Below are 18,825 nucleotides of genomic sequence, written 5' to 3' on the forward strand. Positions count from 1 at the left end.
CCCGCCGGCCCGCGAGTCCGGCGCTCTGGGAGGGACTTGGGCAACTCCGGGAGGCGTGGATGCGCGCCCCCTCGCGGGCTCCTTAAAGGGGTCGCGGCCGATGCCCTTTCTGACTGGTGTCCAGCCCAGAGTCCGGCGACTTCTCAGGGTCACTGCAGACCGCATAGCGCGGTTCCTGTGCAGGTTTCTGTGTGCGGGGCCCGGGCTAGCCACGGCAGAGGCCCGAGTGCCAGTCGGCGGGAGCGGGGCGCGAGCTCCCGGAGTGGATAGATGGAAGGACCAGGACCGGGACAGCGGGGAATGAGAGCAGCGTGCAGAAGGAAGGGCTGCCTGCCTTAGCTTACACTCTAGGGCTGGGGTACCTGAGGGGTGACCCGGTCGGGTTAGGCCGCACCATGGGAAGAGGGTGCACACCATTGGCCGGGTTTGTCCGGGGAGCCGGGCCGTCCCAGGGCCAAGGCTCCCTAGGCGGTGGAGGCTACCCCAGGGGCCACGTGTCGTAGGCAGCAGACTCCTTCGTCAAGGTCTCCAGACCCCGACCCTTCAGGGATGGAAATCCCGCTTCCTTGCTGCACGGTTCCTCTTGTGCTGCCTGAAGTATTAGCAGTGTGAGAATACTTGCATTGCAATTATCTTGTGAACAACATAATTATGGTTTACTAGGTTTGCTGCTGGGGTTGTTAATGCTTTAATTTGCTCAGTATAACATTAAAAATGTTTCACAAGTTTTGTAATTCTGTTTGTCCGTTTTAGTTTTTTTTAAAATTTTTTTGTTGTTGCTTTTAAAAATAAACTAGGATCATGACATTTAGGCGGCATCTGTGAAAAGCCCAAGTCTATAAGCTGAAGCCTTGGTATTTTAGCCTGGAGCCACCTGGGAGCCTTAGGAGGCTTTCCTTTTTCTTTCTTCTTTTTTCTTTTCTTTTTTTAAAGAATTATCTATTTAATTACATTCGTTATTATTTTTCAGTTTGACCAGATAGAAACAGAGAGAGAAAGGGAAAGTGAGAAAGGAAGCTGCCAGGTCAGGACTTGAACCGTGCTTAGCCATGTGGGAATCCAGCATCCTTAACCACCAGGCCACCTGCCAGCCCTATCTCTAGGAGGCTTTTAAGCAGAGAGATTTAGGAATCAGATCTCTGGGGTTTAAGAAGAAGAGCAGAGACACATTCAAAGGTGGGATTGCCAGTGAAGACACTATTGTAGCCCTGAAGAGACTCAGAGTTTAGGTGCTAAATTTTATTCACTTAAACTATGTGCTAGGAATTGTTCTTAGTGTTGTAGAAACATGAACTCATTTACTTCTCAGAACAACCCTACAAGGTAGGAACTATTATTCACCTCACTTACAGATGGAGAGACTGAGCTGGGGAGAAGTTAAGTATTTGTCACACAGCTGTTAAGTGGCAGGGCTGAGATTCAAACCTGGTCTGTGGAGTTAGCTGGTAGTGTGGTGGTTAAGGCCGCTGGATCCCACACGGCTGACCGGACCACTGGCTTGAAAAACATGCTATGTGAGTCCTGTGTGTCCAAAATCCCTAGAGGAAAATGGATTGGTGTGGCCATCTCTCCTGATTTCTCACTTTCCCTCCATGTCTCTGTCGTTCTCTGCTCAGTTCTCTGTGCTGTAGCAAAAACTAAATACAAGCAAATTGGCCTGTGCTCTGAACCTCTAGGTTCTGCTGTCTCATTACACAAATATTGGGGCACTTTGATGGGACTATGCAACCAAAGGGAAGGAAGACTGACTGTGTCAAACGCCTAGCCCCTCAGAGTCAGGAGAGGGTAACACAGAGCACGCGCAGAGAAATATGGTGGGCTGAGCAAAAAAGACGTTAATCCATTCAACCCAAATCCCTCATTCAATTGTTTTCTTTATTCATAATTGATCATGGGCCGTGCACTCATGAGAGGGAGCGAGAGAAACAAACATCCTTCACAGGATCTGGTCATGCTCTGATTCCCTTCCTCCGTCGCTTGGCTCCTGGGCACTCACGTTTGTGCTCCAGCCTGGCGTGCATCAGGCTGAGCTGGCCAGGAACTCAAAATGCAGTCACCTCGTGGGATCTGGCTTCTTTTGAGCCGTGCTCCACAGCTGTGCCTCAGAGCTGGTCAACCGTCGCTCATTTTATAGATAAGAAAATTGAGGTGCAGGATGAGGTGAGAGGGTCAGCGCATGGCACAGCAGTAAGCTGCCACACTCTGTGAGGCTGACCTTGCAGGAACAATTCAGGTTTGTGTCAGGAGACCTCCCTGAGTACGGCTGGACCTGCCTATGTATGCCCGTGTCATTTAATTATTTCTTCTAATGAGTAATTGATTTTAATTTTGGCCAATTAAATGGGTCTCTTTTGGCTGATCAATTCAACAGGGACTCCCTGCAGGTAGAAAGTACCCAAGATACTCCACTGTTTCTGGGGTAGTATCATAATGGTGGTGTCCACCTTCTCCATGATGGCTGAAAGACTGAGTATGTGCCAGTAGCAAGTCGAACCCTGGGTCTCTGGAGACAAACACTGGTGGACAAACCAAACGAGCTTTCATCTCATAAAAATGTAACCATTTATTCACCTCTTCATCAAGAGTTCAGTGTGCAGGAAGAAAATTTGGGGGGCATAATGTGTGTCTTCATTTTTCCCTTCTGAACTATGAAAGTATCTCCCATGCCCACAGGCTTATCTCCGTAATGGTTCTCCAGCGTCTCTCTCATGCAAGTCACGAAGCTAGGTTATCTGGTTCTTTTGGCTTTCACCTCAATGACCTTGCCAGGTTGGCCCTCACTGGCAAAAAGATTAACCAGTAATGCACATCTAAAATCATGATGTTGGGGAACCAGCAGTTAGCATAATGGCTATGTTGCTGGACTCCCACGTAGTCGACCACGGTTCACATCCCGGACCCGGTGGCTTAAAACTCACACCGGGCGCGTGTGCGCGCGTGCCCAAGATCCCGAGAGGAGAATGGAGGAGAAGGGATTGCGGCGTGACCATCCCCCCTGGGGGGTGATTTCTCGCTTTCTGTCTCTATGTCTCTCTCTGTCTGGCGAGCGCACGTGCCCTATAGTGAAAATCTCTCAAAAAAAAAAAATCATGATTATTTTCACTGTATTTCTCTAATAGGCACCTTCCATCTGCAGGGTTAATATGTGTAGAGTAACTTCTGTTCACAGGAGGTTTGTGTTCCTTGCTGTTTGAATGGCTGCCATGAACTCGGAATTGGATCCAAGAGTCTGAAATGGGCCTGCCCGTGCTCCAAGAATGAAAGCTCCAGACAGTTTAATTTCTTTGGCAATCTTATTCAGATCATAAACTTTGTCTTGGTTTATAAGAAGCAATAAGTAAGGCATACTGCCTACTTCTGCAATTCTAGTTTTACCACAGATACCTTTTACAGGAAAGATGAACGGTCCCTTGGTCAAATCAGGGCAATCACCTGTCGACTGGACATCTGGACATCAACAAAGTTGGTTTTTAGCTCCTTCTGCAAAACTCCAGCAAGTTCCTCTAGACTTGGCATATGAAAAGAAAACTCAGCACATGGGACCAGCAGTTGGCGTAATAGCTATGTTACTGGACTCCATGTAGTCGACCGTGGCTCAAATCCCGAACCCAGTGGCTTAAACTCATGCCAGGTGCGTGTGCATGTGTGCCCAAGATCCCGAGAGGAGAAGGGATTGTGGCGTGGCCATCCCCCCTGAGGGGGGAGGCGATTTCTCTCTTTCTGTCCCTCTGCCTCTTTCTGTCTTTCTGGCTAGCACACGTGCCCTATAGCAAAAAAAAAAAAAAAAAAAAGAAAAAAGAAAACTCATCACAGGCCATTTCTTTCTTCTTTAAATATGAGTTTATACAAATAAAGCTACCGCTGGCTGATTATCACGTGAGTTTAAAATGCAGCAAGCACGAGCAGCGATACTTTCAAGTATTAGATGACGAGGAGTGAAAGCAGAGGGAGATGAATAAAATGAAGGTGACATGTGTTCGACTCCACCACTTGGGCACCGGGTCAGGGAGGCCCACTCTCCATCCATGCCCGCGCCATCCGCCTCCTCCCTAAATCATTCTTTAAAAAATGTTCCAAATAATTCCATGTTTAGGGATATAGTCTATGGAAATTTTTTGGGAAAAATATAAACAGAAAGGACTTATTAATGCAGTATCTATGATAGTAAAAATAGAAAGGGAAAAATTGTAATATCCATCGATGGAATATTACGTAGACATTAAAAATAATGAAATTTCAGCTGCAGAGATAACTTCTCAATAGAAAAAAACTAGAAGGAAATGATAATAGTAATTATTTCTTGGATAGATCAAGATAATTTGTATTTTTCTTAATACTTTCTGGATTTTCTACAGTGAACATGAACATGATGCAGTTTTGCACAGAAAAATATAGAAAAATACATCACGACTTTTCCAACAACTTAATACTTTTATAATCAGGAAAAACTTGTTATTAAAAAACAAACAAACACCACTTGTAGGATGATTCCTTGATTAACCTCCCCTCCCTAAAACCATTAAGTGGTTTTTTATTCATCATTTGTGGAATGTGTGTTTTTTATCAATTACTTTGATAAGTGCTGGGAAGATAAAGTGCATTAGCATATGGGCCATGCCTAGCTAAGTTAATGGATAAGAAAGGTAATTATAGGTCAGTAGGACAGATGTAAATTACAGATGCTCCTCAAATTATAATGGAGTTACATCCCAATAAACCCTTTTTTTTTTTTTTGAGAGGTTTTTGCTATAGGGTGCGTGCACTCACCAAACAGGCAGAGAGAGACAGAGAGACAGAAAGCGAGAAATCACCCCCAAGAGGGGATGGCCACACCGCAATCCCTTCTCCTCCATTCTCCTCTTGGGATCTTGGGAACACATGCACACGCGCCCGGCGTGAATTTTAAGCCACCGGGTCTGGGAGAGAAATCACCCCCAAGAGGGGATGGCCATGCTGCCAGTCCCTTCTCCTCCATTCTCCTCTCGGGATCTTGGGCATGCATGCACGCACATGCGCCCAGCGTGAGTTTAAGCCACTGGGTCTGGGACTTGAATCACGTTCAACTACATGGGAGTCCAGTGACATAGCCATTACGCTAACTGCTGGTCCCATCCTTCCTTTTTCTGATTTTCAGCATATGATCAGTTTGGGTGATGTCACTTTGCATTTGTGTTGCTTTGCTTTTTGTGTATTCTTTTTTTTTAAAAAAAAACTATTTATTTTACTTTGTTTTATTTATTCATTCATTTATTTTAATTTGACTACAGAGAGACACAGAGAGAGAAAGTGAGAAAGCAAGTCACCAGGTCTGGGACTTGAACCATGGTCAGCTGTGTGGGAGTGTCCAGCGCCTTAACCACTATGCCACCTGCTAACCCTGCTTTTTGTGTGTTCTTAAGTCTGTTTGGTTACCTCCCTAAATTTATAATCTTTTGGAGCAGGGACTATGGATTCTGTTTACTATTTACTACCTGATATATATTCAAAGTACCCTAGTGTGGAGTTCTATATGGAATTCCACATAAATCTGTTGATGAACTAGTAGTCTCAACCTGAAGAACTATGGGCCAAAAGGCATACAGGCCACTAGGTAATAGTGTCCCTTACCCTCTCATATCCCTGTAATCCTACACACATGGTCATGTAGACTATAAAGACTCCGTCTCCAGGCCACCTAGAGAAATCCTTTGCCTCATTGAACTCTGCTGATCCTAAGTCACTTGCCTTACACAGAGATGAATCAAATGCTTGATTCCAGATTGGCACTTGTGAATACTAACTGTCCTTGCTAAATTTACTACTCAGGAAACAGAGTAAAATCAGCTTAAGACTCTAATGCCAACTCTAATCAGGCCCTATTTGGGTAATCAACTGCTAAAGGCCATTGGAATAACCTGAGATAGGAATTCAAGTTTTGATCCATTTGGACAAAGGATTATAAACATAGTAGTTGGACAATGGAATGGATCCTTTACAAAGTCAATGGCTTTAGGAGGAAGACTATTGGTTTTTCTCCATTATGACTACAGCCTCCTCTCAGAGATAGCCCCTTAGGCCATTCAAGACCAAAGTCATTTTCACAGTATCTGGGTTTCTGTGAAATTAGGCAACTATATTATAGGGATGTAGTGAGCACAAAGCCTGGCACACAGTAGCACTGATAAAATGAACTGAATCAGTCTTTGTTTTAAGAGTAATCACCTGTAACAGTTCTCCAGGTTAATGTCTACTAGGGTATTATTACAGAATAATTTATGTTATATGTTCTTTAACATGAAGCTGTTGGGTTGTTGGGAAAATCATGATGTATTTTTCTATGCAAAAATGGATCATGATTTGTCCCTGTGACTTTTCCCAAAACCCAATAGAAAGGACCCCCCCAAGGTCACTGGTGGCAAAAGGAGAGCTATTGTAGAAACAGGATCCTTTCATTTTACCATATTTTAAGAAAGTGGAGAGGACTTATGGAGGATGAATTCTTGGGGTTTCCTTATGTAGTCTTCTTATCATTATATAGAGTATAGGCACCTTAGAAAGAAACAAGTCTATTAAACCCACTATTTTATAAATTAGGTGACCGAGGTCCAAAAAGCTGGAGCCACATATGAAAAATATACTTGGGTTTAAAATTTTCTCCAGGACTGGGACCAGCAGTTAGCATAATGGCTATGTCGCTGGACTCCCATGTAGTCGACCGTGGTTCGCGTCCCAGACCCGGTGGCTTAAAACTCACGCCAGGTGCGTGTGCATGCGTGCCCAAGATCCCGAGAGGAGAATGGAGAAGAAGGGATTGCAGTGTGGCCATCCCCCCTGAGGGGTGATTTCTCGCTTTCTGTCTCTCTGTCTCTGTCTGGTGAGCGCAAAAAACCTCTCCAAAAAAAAAAAAGAAAATTTTCTCCAGGACTTATTTATACCTTTGAGTTCCTTTCTGTGGGAATTCCTAAGAAGTAGGTTTGGGGACCAGCAGTTAGCGTAATGGCTATGTCGCTGGACTCCCATGTAGCCGACCGTGGTTTGTGTCCCGGACCCGGTGGCTTAAACTCACGCCAGGCGCGTGTGCGTGCATGCCCAAAATCCCGAGAGGAGTAGGGAGGAGAAGGGATTGCGGCATGGCCATCCCCCCTGGGGGGTGATTTCTCACTTTCTATTACTCTGTCTCTCTCAGTCTTTCTGACAAGCACATGTGCCCTATAGCAAAATCTCTCTTCTCCAAAAAAAAAAAAAAAGAAGTAGGTTTGGGCCAGCTGTTGGCACAATGGTTAAGGCAGCTGGTTCCCACATGGCCTACTGCACAGTTTGAGTCCTGGACCTGGCGGCTTGAAAAATTTACTAGGTGTATGTATTTGTATGTCCAAAAATCCTAAGAGGAGAACGGAGAAGAATGGATTGTACTATGGCCATCTGCTGGAGGAGTGCTTTCTCACTTTCCCTCTCTCTCTCTTGTGAGAACACTCACCTTATAGCAAAAAAAAAAAAAAAAAAAAAAGAGAGAGAGAGAGAAAGAGCTTTGAGAAATGTTTTTGGTACAAGGCCGCCCTGGTTCAAAGAAGAGGAAGCGGGGTCAGTTCTGTGTCCTTGCTTCTCTGTACACCTCTTCCTCCAGGCACATAGACCTGCCTCTATAGAATGGGAGAAGGCAGGCCTGAACAAGTAAGTCCTAACCCTTCAGGTTTCCCCAAGGAGTTGGTCTGGAGTACTCCAGGTAATGCGCCCATTACCTGGAGCTGGCTGAGCTGGAGGTGGATTGTGGCATGCTTGTTTCTCTCTCTGTCTTGTTGAGAATGCTTGTTTCTCTCTCTGTCTCTCTCTTTCTGTCTCATTTATGGAAGAAATAAATGAACTTAAAAAAAAGTTCAATTCTAAAGGTGCTTTGGAGTTTGAGAAGGTACCATCAAATTTCAAAAGGAGGGACCAGCAGGTGTCATGGTGGTTGAGGTGCTGAAATTCCCATAGGTCCTAGTGCAGTTTGAGTCCTGGACCTGGCAACTTGCTTTCTCACTCTTGTCAAACTTATGGGGGAAAAAGATAATAATAAATGATCTAAGCTTTCTACTGGACTCTTAACTTTACGATACAAAGGAACTCTAAAACAAAACAGAAAGACTGAGTTGAGACTATTTATAATAGAACGAAGATGGCCTACTTCACTATAACCAATTATATATTAGGTTATTGGAAAAAATATGTCTTTTATGTTTTCCTATGTAAAAATGCATTATGACTTTTTCAACGACTACATATATATACATATACACACACTTTAAGTTTGCTTAACGTCTTACCTATTGTTGGATATGTTGTAGAAAGTTTGGCTGCTAGAAATATGGTGATGAATTTTTCTTTTTTTTTTGTAGAGATTTTTGCTATAGGACGCATGTGCTCGCCAGAAAGACAGAGAGAGACAGAGAAATAGAAAGTGAGAAATGATCCCTCAGGGGGATGGCGATGCCGCAATCCCTTCTCCTCCATTCTCCTCTCAGGATCTTGGGCACTCATGCACACGCGCCCGGCATGAGTTTAAGCCACTGGGTCCAGGACTCAAACTGCGGTCGACTACATGGGATTTCAGTGACATAGCCATTACACTAACTGCTGGTCCTGGTAATGAACATTTTTGAACATAAATATCAGTTTATATTTCTTAGCATTTTGTTAAGATAAATTCTGCATTTGTAATTAGTAAAGCAAATGCTAAGAACATTGGTAATATCTTGCCAAATTGCTTTTCAGCAATGTTTCATAGGTATTTATCGAGCACTTACTTTGGCTTCCTTGGTTTTACTGCATCTGCTATCACCAGAACAAGAAAGGAATGCTGTTCTATGACTCCCTGGCTCACTGCCCTCCACCAATACTGTGAGCTGTAGACAAAAAGGCATGAAGCACTACACTCTGGGAGAGGACGGTCTCAAGGGAGAGGGAATCTCCCAATCTTCCCCCAACCGCACATTCTATCCAAATAATTTCCATATCAAACTACAATCAAATTCAATTCTAGGGAGGATAGTAATGTGATAATGTGACATTCTGTGAGACTGACCCCACACCAGGTTCATATCTGAGACCTTCCTGAATACTCCAGGCATGTGCCCATTACCTGGAACTGGCTGAGCTGGAGGTGGATTGTGGCATGCAGACCTGTTGAGAATGCTTGTTTCTCTCTCTGTCTCTCTCTTTCTGTCTCATTTATGGAAGAAATAAGTAAACTTAAAAAATGTTCAATTCTAAATGTGCTTCAGAGTTTGGAAGGTACCATCAAATTTCAAAAGGAGGGGTCAGCAGATGTCATGGTGGTTGAGGTGCTGAAATTCCCATAGGTCCTAGTGCAGTTTGAGTCCTGGACCTGGCGACTTGCTTTCTCACTCTTGTTCTCTGTCAAACTTATGGGGAAAAAAGATAATGATAAATAAATAAAATGAATAATTCTTTTAAAAATTTTCAAGAGGATATCAAGGAAGGGAGGCAATGTGGTAGAAGAAAAGGAATAAGGATTGGTATTTGAGAGACTGGGGACCTAGTCTTGCTACCCCATCTACTGCTGTGTAATCTTGGATAAGTAATGTCAGCTTCTTAGGTCTCAGAGTCTTTATCTGTAAAGTGAAGGGGTTGACCAGGTGTCTTTAGTGCTAGCATCTGTGCTTTTTTTGATGAAAGTTTTACCAAAGATACCATACCTCTGACTAGTGTTCTCCTAGAGATAATACTTTTGAGATGCATTATTAATTGATCATTCATTTCTTAGATAGGTTTCCCAACCTGCCATTTAAGACAACTAAATTTGACAGCCTGAAGTTTATGCTATTTTTGTTGTTAAAAGTTATCAAACGATTTTAAAATAGTGGGAACCAGCAGTTAGTGTAATGGCTATGTCACCGGACTCCCCCGTAGTCGACCGTGGTTCACGTCCCAGACCATTGGCTTAAAACTCACGCCGGGCACGTGTGCGTGCCCAAGATCCTGAGAGGAGAATGGAGGAGAAGGGATTGCGGCGTGACCATCCCCCCTGGCGGGTGATTTCTTGCTTTCTGTCTCTCTGTCTCTCTCTGTCTGTCTGGTGAGCGCACACGTCTTATAGCGAAAATCTCTCCAAAAAAAAACCAAAAAGATTTTAAAATAGTTATAACTTTGACCACAGATTAACACATCATTAATTAGTAAGCTTGATGAAAGTATTGGGTTGATGGAAAAGTCATGATGCATTTTTCTCTGTTTTTCTATCCAAAAATGTGTCATGACTTTTCTGATGACCCAATAGTTCAGCCTGTCCAAGTGTTAGGTAAGGGGACCAGCAGTTAGCATAATGGCTATGTCCCTGAACTCCCATGTAGTTGACTGCGGTTCGAGTCCCAGGCCTGGTGACTTAAACTCACGCCAGCGCATGTGCATGTGTGCCCAAGATCCCGAGAGGAGGATGGAGGAGAAAGGATTGCAGTGTGGCCATCTCCCCCAGGGTTGATTTCTCACTTTCTGTCTTTCTGTCTTTCTATTTCTCTGGCGAGTGCATGCACCCTGTAGCAAAAACCTCTCAAAAAAAATAAATAAATAAATAAAATAAAAAAAACAAATGTTAGGTAAGGTAATATGTGTATGACGTTTTCACATACCTTTGATCTCTTTTATTTAAAAAACATAAAACAAAAAAAAAAAAAAGGAAAGAAAGAACAAGTGGGAGAGGTCAGAAATTGCTATCTTCTTTTTCTCCCGAGGAATCTGAAGATCAGAGGGACTACGAGACTAACATCACATGGTAAATATGAAATAGAAATACTGTGGTGACTGTGATTGCTTTTTTAAAAGAATTTTTATTTTTATTTGTTCATTCATTTATTTACTTTAATTTGACCTGAGAGAGGCACAGAGAGAGAGAGAGAGGGAGGGAAAGTGAGAAAGTAAGCCTCTAGGTCTGGGACTCAAACTGTCATCAGCCATGTGGGAGTGTCTAGCGCCTTGACCACCATGCCACCTGCTGGTCCCAACCTGTGATTGCTTTTAATTTGTGATTTTGCACCAGAAGTAACAGACCCTGTTCCCCAAAGCCTAGTATGCTGCTGGGCTTGTGGCCTAGGCCTGGCTAAATAAGAGTAACCATCCCTCTGACAAGGATAGGCTCAAGGGTTATGACCCAAGGGCCATTAGCATTCTTCTTTGAAAGTACTTCATGGAAGCGGTGTAGGCTAGGAGTGATAGGCTAGGAGTAATAGGGTAGGAGCATTTTTCTGCTAAGGTTGCTTAGCAGGTACAGCCATATTTTCGGTTCGTGGAGAAGACCTTCCTGTAGTAAGAGAATCAGAACAACCAGAGAGGAAGAGCAGAAACAAATAGAAAGTGTTGAATTGCTGTTTCCAGAAGGCCTGGTCCCTGAAATTCTTTAGTTCTATAACCTACCTGGCTAGCTGAGCCAATAGGTTTCTTTTTCACTTAAGCCAGTTAGAATTTCTTTGTTTTGGGGCCAGCATGTGGTGTGGTGGTTAGGGTGCTGGACTCCCACGTGGCCAACCTCAGTTTGAGCCCTGGACCTATCAGCTTGCTTTCTCACTTTCCCTCTCTCTGTCTCTCTCGTTCTGTCCCTTTCTGCTCAAATTAAAAGAAAGAAAGAAAGAAAGAAAGAAAGAAAGAAAGAAAGAAAATTAAATAAAATAATCCTTAAAAAAATTTCTTTTGTTTTGTTTATAACCAAAAAAAATGAATCCAGAACCCCTGGCTGTTAGGCCATGGTCCTTTTCCCCAGTGGTAATAATTGCAGTGAGTAGTTGTGAGTAGTTGAGCACTTTAAATGTGCCAAGCACTGTGCTAAATAAACATTTTACGTGTATTAATATTAATGTTAGGCCGGAGGCCTGGGCAACTTGGCTGTAGGGGTTGGATGCCATGGTCGGCCCCATCCTTACAATTAACTTACTTTTTTTTTTTTTTTTAAGAATTATTTTATTTACCTTTATTATTTATTTATTTATTTATTATTTTAAAAAATTTGACCAGTGAGGGACAAAGTGAGAGCAAGAGAGAGCGAGTAAGCAGCAGTAGGAACTCGAACCAAAGTTGACCATGTGGGAGTCCAGTGCCCCTAACCACCATGTCACTTGCTGGCCCTAATATTAACTTATTGTTCCAAAACTGATGTCCCACTCCAGAAGGCTAAATATGGGATTCCACCTCAGGCACCATGTCATCTAAATTGTTTTTAAGGACTGTGGAGATTAGAGTTTTTGAAAAATGTGGCCAAGTGATTCTGCTTAGAGAGACGAACATGTGTAAGTCTGGGGAGAGGACAGAACGTAGCATTGCCTTCTCCAGTGGAGAAGCTCCTTTCCATGCCTCTTTCTTGCTGTGATGGTTAGTTTGGGATGTTAGCTTGACTGGTTTAAGGAGTACCTAGTAAAAGCATGAGTCTGGAACTATCCATGGCCTTGTTCCTAGAAGAGATAAACATGAGAGTGTGAATAGCCTAGGTGTGGAAGATCTGCCCTCAATGTGGGCGGGAATGAGCCAATCAATAGGAGCCAGGGAAAATAAATGAGAAGATCAGTGGGCTCTCCTAAGACAAAGTAAGATAACCTTCTCCTGTTGCCTTGGGCATCAGAATGCAAGGCTCGTTTGCCTTCAGATAGGATTTATACCAGCGCCACCATCACTCCCTACTGCCCAATCGCCCCAGGTTCCTAGGCTTTCAGCCTAGGACTATGACTTACATAATCAGCTTCCTGTCTCTGAGGCCACTGGACTTGGCTGATGCACACTGAGATGCAGAATTCCAGGATCTCAGCTTGCATATAGCTTGCTGTGGGACTTAGCTGCCAAAATCATGTGAGCTGATTCACTCTCACTCACTTGTACATACTCACTACAGTCACAGTGGCCTTTCTATTCCTAAAACATGGTTACCTTATCCCCAGATTGGAGCTGTTGCATGTGGCTATTCCTTCTGCCTAAAACCTGCTCTCCTGTCTTTCCTTTCTCCATCATTCATTCCAACTTAAATTTCATTTCTTGGGACCAGCAGTTAGCGTAATGGCTATGTCGCTGGATTCCCACGTAGTTGACCGTGGTTCACATCCCAGACCCGGAGGCTTAAAACTCATGCTGGGAGCATGTGTGTGCGTGCCCGAGATCCCGAGAGGAGAATGGAGGAGAAGGGATTGCGGCGTGACCATCCCCCCTGGGGGGTCATTTCTCGCTTTCTGTCTCTATGTCTCTCTCTGTCTGTCTGGCGAGCGCACGCGCCCTATAGTGAAAACCTCTCCAAAAAAAAAAAAAAATCATGGGAACCAGCAGTTAGTGTAATGGCTATGTCGCTGGACTCCCACGTAGTCGACCACGGTTCGCGTCCCGGACCCGATGGCTTAAAACTCACTCCGGGTGTGTGTGCGTGCATGCCCAAGATCCTGAGAGGAGAATGGAGGAGAAGGGATTGCGGCGTGACCATCCCCCCTGGGGGGTGATTTCTCACTTTCTGTCTCCATGTCTCTCTCTGTCTGTCTGGCGAGCGCACGCGCCCTAATAGTGAAAACCTCTCAAAAAAAAAAATTCATTTCTTCAAATGAAATGGGAAGCATGACTGCTACTCTCTCTAAGAAAGATTACACCCTCCCTCGTACCCCCTACCCAGTCTCCCTACTGCTGCTTCCTCTTGATTTCAGCATCCTCTTTGTTTTCTTCCTACAGGATATGTAATTATTTTATTTTTTCTCTGCTTTCATTGCGTACTTATTCTTTGTCTCCGTAACTGGACTCTAAGTTTTGTGAGGGAGGGGTTTTGTCTGGTTCACTGTTGTATCCCTAATATGTACTCAATACAATTGGTAGAATGAATGAAAGAATGAAACCGGTAAGACAAAAATAAAAATGAGTGTAGTCATAAGAGATCATAAGGAAAAATGTGTAGTGAACCAATAACCATTAAAAGATGCTCTTGGTGAGGTAGTTAAGGTGCTAGATTCCCACATGACCGACTGCAGTTCAAGTCCTGGTCCTGGCAGTTTACTTTCCCTCTCTATCTCTGGTCAAATTAAATAATAATACTAATAACAATGAATAAAATTGAGTAAATAATTCTAAAAAATAAAAGATGCTCTTACTCTGTCCTCTCCCCTTTTTTAAAATTTGTGATAATTCATGAATGCGTGAGAAAGAGAGAGAAGTACTCTTATGGGTCTGGTCATGCTGCAATGCCTTCTCTGGTCGTCCAGCCCATCAGATCTTGAACACTCATATGCATGCTTGCAGTGTTTCAGGTGGATCAGGATGGGGATTTGAACCGCGGTTGTCATGTGGGATCTAGCTTCTCTTGAGGAGCACATTGTCTCTTTCCCAAGGAGAGAACCCCTGTCCTGTAATTGGAGGGAAAAAAAGGATCATTTGTTCCACCTTTCGGATTGGCAAAGCTTAGAGATTTGGCCATATCCTTCAGAAGTGGCAAGAGTCAGGAAAAACAGATTGTAGGTGAGTAAATTAGTGTCGTGTTTAAGCATTGGTCAGTTTTTGTCTCAGTTTCCCTAGCCTCAGTATATTTATGTTAAAATGAGTTGAGCTAAAATTTAGTAATTAGATGACCTGTAACATGTTTTCCAGTTCCCTAATTTAATCACAGTGTCAAACTTAACTGCTTCCTCAGTCAACTCAGTTGCTTTGGAAATGTAGTCCGAACAACCAGTTGACTCTATACTGTTTCTGCTGGTCTGTAAGCATGTGCCCACAATTGCTTGTTTGGATATTGACTGGTACTGGGTCGCTGACACATATACCTACGTAAAGATAACCACATTTTGGGACCAGCAGTTAGCGTAATGGCTATGTCGCTGAACTCCCATGTATCCGATCGCGATTCGAGTCCCAGACCCGGTGGCTTAAACTCACGCTGGGCGCGTGTGCGTGCGTGCCCAAGATCCCGAGAGAAGAAGGGAAGAGAAGGGATTGCGGCATGGCCACCCCCCCGGGGGGTGATTTCTCGCTTTCTATCTCTCTGTCTCTCTTTGTCTTTCTGGTGAGCCCACGTGCCCTATAGCAAAAACCTCTCCAAAAAAAAAAAAAGATAACCACATTTTATTGTTGGACAGAATTTATATCTCAACTCTCCAGCTGCTGCCTTTCCAGGTCATTTGTTCATTATCTAAAGAAGAGGTGCATGTTTAAACTTGATGAGTTTAAAAATACCTAGTCAAAGAACTTGACCTAAGCATTCTAGAGCTCAGTTTTTAAAAACCAAAGGAATTATTTTTCTTTTCCAATTTTGTACCTACCTTATCCACAGTTTCTGAAGTCAGTGGTTGCTGGATGGCAATGTAAAAGCAATGAACTGAGCTCCAGAGAAGAAGATGAAAGGGAAACTTCCGGTCTTTTAACAATCTATCACACTTCTATTTCCCCACTTTGTAATGATGTATATATTCTCCCAGTATTTTCTTCCTGAAACATACTGAAAAGGTTCAAGATCGAAGATCCAGGCAAAAGCTTACTATTTTGGAAATCTATGTATTGAATGTTTATTTCTGCCAGTTCAATTGCCAAGGAATTATCAGTGTCTACAGTAGACAATCAACATGCAGTGTGACTAAAAGTGCAAGAAAATCAGTGAATAATTTACTTCATTTCTTGACATAAAAGGACTGTGATTAGGGACCAGCAGTTAGCATAATGGCTATGTCACTGGACTCCCATGTAGCTGACTGCGGTTCACGTCCCAGACCTGGTGGCTTAAACTCACGCCGGGTGCATGTGCGTTCGTGCCCAGGATCCCGAGAGGATAATGGAGGAGAAGGCATTGTGGTGTGGCCATCCCCCCTGGGGGGGGGGTGATTTCTTGCTTTCTGTCTCTCTGACTCTCTGTCTCTCTGGCTAATGCACGCTCCCTATAGCAAAAACCTCTCCAAAATAAAAGAGACTGTGATTGAAAATTGTAGTAGAGCATAAAAACCTTGAGCTCCCACTGAAATACATCTATTAAAATGTCTTAAGGCGAGGGTAGGGGGAGACAGAGCATTTGCCAGTAGCTATCAAATTATGGAAGGTCTATGTATCCATTGGCCCAGGAATTCCAGAGATACACTCACATGGAAATGCAAATAAGTATGTTCCCAAATGTTCACTGTTGTATGGCTTGTGGTGGTAGGGATATTGAGTGATAGCAGCTGACATTCTGGGGTACTAACAGGTTCTAGGAACTGTTCTAAGCATTTCACACGCTGTATCTCCTGTACTTTATGGAGCAACTCTAAGACATGGTTCATATGTATCCATTTTGTAATAATGCAAATAGATAATATCATCCCTAAAGAGCAGTAAGTGGCAGTGACCCCACCATAAACTATGATAAAACTGAACGAAATAGAAGTTGAAACTTTCTGGCCATTGTACGATAGACAGGGCAAGACTGAACCCAAAGGGAAAGGAAGCATACAAATGAGCCTCACTCTCTCCTTGACTTTCTGCCTAAAGGTACTTTTTTTTCTTTCAGTTTTGCGGTGGGGCTTATGTGCTCACCAGAGACAGAAGGAAAGAGAAAGTGAGAAAGCAAGAAAGCACCCCCCTGGGGGGATGGCCATGTCACAATCCCTCTTCCTCAGTTCTCCCCTTGGGACTTGGGTAAACACACATACGTGCCCAGTGTGTCTTTCAGAAAGTGTGTCTTTCAGGCTGACTGTCTGGCACTGGAACAGTGAGTCAGCCATGTGGGATCCAACCGCCTCAGCCTCCAAGCACCTGCTGGGCTTGAAAAAGGAAATCTTTTTTTTTTTCTTCTTTTGTAATTGAGATTTATTGGTTGTGTCGAGGATCAGTACAGACATTTCAATTCGTACCCAATTCTTAACATACGTACCAAAAATTTAAAAAGCAAAGTATCGTGATTCTTTTAAGTTATTCCAGTGACATTCCCGCTTCAAACTGGTAGGCAAGTTTTCCTTAAGAGGATATCAAGTACCACTGTCTTCAAATGTTGAAAGCCATTATGTAAGTCCCACCACAATTAAATCACAATTTAGTATCATACACACTACATACCCAAATTTCCAATCTTTCACAGCACATTAACAAAATTATTAGGAAAACTGGATTACCATGACCAAAGATGTTAGAGTGCACACAGTTCTGACAGGGAGAGCAACAATCAAAGGGTGGTTTTCTTGGAGCCAGCAGGTGGTATGGTAGATAAGAGCACTGGACTCCCACGTGGCTGACCCGTGGTTCGAGTCCTGGACCTGGCAGCTTGCTTTCTCACTTTCTCTCTCTCTCTCTGTCTCTCTCTCCACCTCTCCCCCGCTGCGATCAAATTAAAATAAATAAATAAAGTTAAATAAAGTAATAATTTTCTTTTAAAAAAGAGTGGTTTTCTTTAGGAAACCATACTACTAAAAAATAATAGAAGTAATTTAAAATATCCAAGACACATTAAATGCGTGACTGTGACTCCAAACTGCCATTTAGTATGCTTTGTATTTTGAATATAAAAACTACCCACCCACCCCCACCTATGGAATGTTAAACTGACACGCAAGACAGTCAAAGCCTCCTATGAGTCAATATCCCACTATTTTCTGGTTGTACTGAAAAATAAACAACCAGTAAATGATCTTACCTCAAAAGAAAAAAAAAAAAAAGCATTTACACTTAAAAAATGGGATGAGGCGGGATTCCTTCCTTCTTCAAAATGTTTCTAGAGCTACTAAAAAACTTGCATTTACAAAATAGTTGATAAAAATATTCCTCTGGATTGTACAAGAAGGGAGACAGGGATCATTGATAAGACATGGTATATGGTATTACTCAGACTTGACGTCTTTCTCGCCTGCTTCATCAGAGGGTGGACTCTCCTCATTTTTAGTTTCCCCATTTTCTGCAGGTAAATCTTCTTTAGTGTCTCAGTTGGACACTTCAGCCTGTGTCCCCTTTGCTCCCCTTCTCCCTCTTGTTTGCACTCTTTTGTCTTAAGATTTATCCTTCCCTGCCGCCTTTTTTGGCTTCCTCTCCACTTTTGCAGGAGCAGATTTAGCCAACAACTTCTCCGATCTTCTCTTGGGCTCTTCCTTGGCCACCCTCTTGGCTGAGCTGACCCTCCTCTTTGGCATCTAGGCTGTGGACAGGGTGTGTGCAGGGTGCCTGGGGCAGGCCATGCCTAGAGCCTTAGTGGAGCTGAGCAGATAGCCCCTACTGCTCCTCCCACCACCTGAGCTGCTGGAACTCCAAGAGGAAATCTTAAAAGTGGCTGGAGAATGGTATAATGGTTACGTTGCTGGACTCCTATGTAGTCCACCATGGCTTAAATCCCTGATCTGGCAGCTTGAAACTCACATCAGGTGCATGTATGTGTGTGCGTGCCCAAAATCCCAAGAGGAGAATGGAGGAGAAGGGATTGTGATACGGCTATCCTGGAGGTGGGGTGGTGGTGGTGATTGATCACTTCTGTCTCTCTGTCTCTTCAGTAAATACACATGCCCTATAGCAAAAATCGCTCTCTCCGAAAGAAAAAGGGAGTGGGTCGGAGAAGAAGAAACACAGATAGAGGGCCAGCTGATTGCGTGGGGATGCAGTGCTGGACTCCCACAGGGCTGACCATGGTTCAAGTCACAGACCCAGCATCTTGAAACACACCAGGTATGTGTGCGTATGCATGTGCCCAAGGGCCCAAGAGAAAAATAGAAGAGAGGGGATTGCAGCATGGCCATTTCCCAAGAGAAAAATAGAAGAGAGGGGATTGCGGCATGGCCATTCCCCCCAGGGGTGGGGGTGGGGAGTGATTTCTCACTTTCCTTCTGTCTCTCTCCAGTGAGCACATGTGCCCTGTGGCAAATACCCGCCCCCCAAAAGAAAAGAAAAAAAGAAAAAGACTGCTTA

The 18,825-nt window shown here is 43.6% G+C and overlaps 1 pseudogene; it reads right to left on the reverse strand.

Annotated features, from left to right (window-relative positions):
• Window positions 1-2,322: 2,322 nt before the first annotated feature.
• Window positions 2,323-3,599, reverse strand: LOC102474970 (ester hydrolase C11orf54-like; annotated as a pseudogene).
• Between the last annotated feature and the right edge of the window lie 15,226 nt (window positions 3,600-18,825).

This window comes from Tupaia chinensis, unplaced genomic scaffold, assembly GCF_000334495.1.
Source record: "Tupaia chinensis unplaced genomic scaffold, TupChi_1.0 Scaffold147351_1, whole genome shotgun sequence".
NCBI lineage: Eukaryota > Metazoa > Chordata > Mammalia > Scandentia > Tupaiidae > Tupaia > Tupaia belangeri.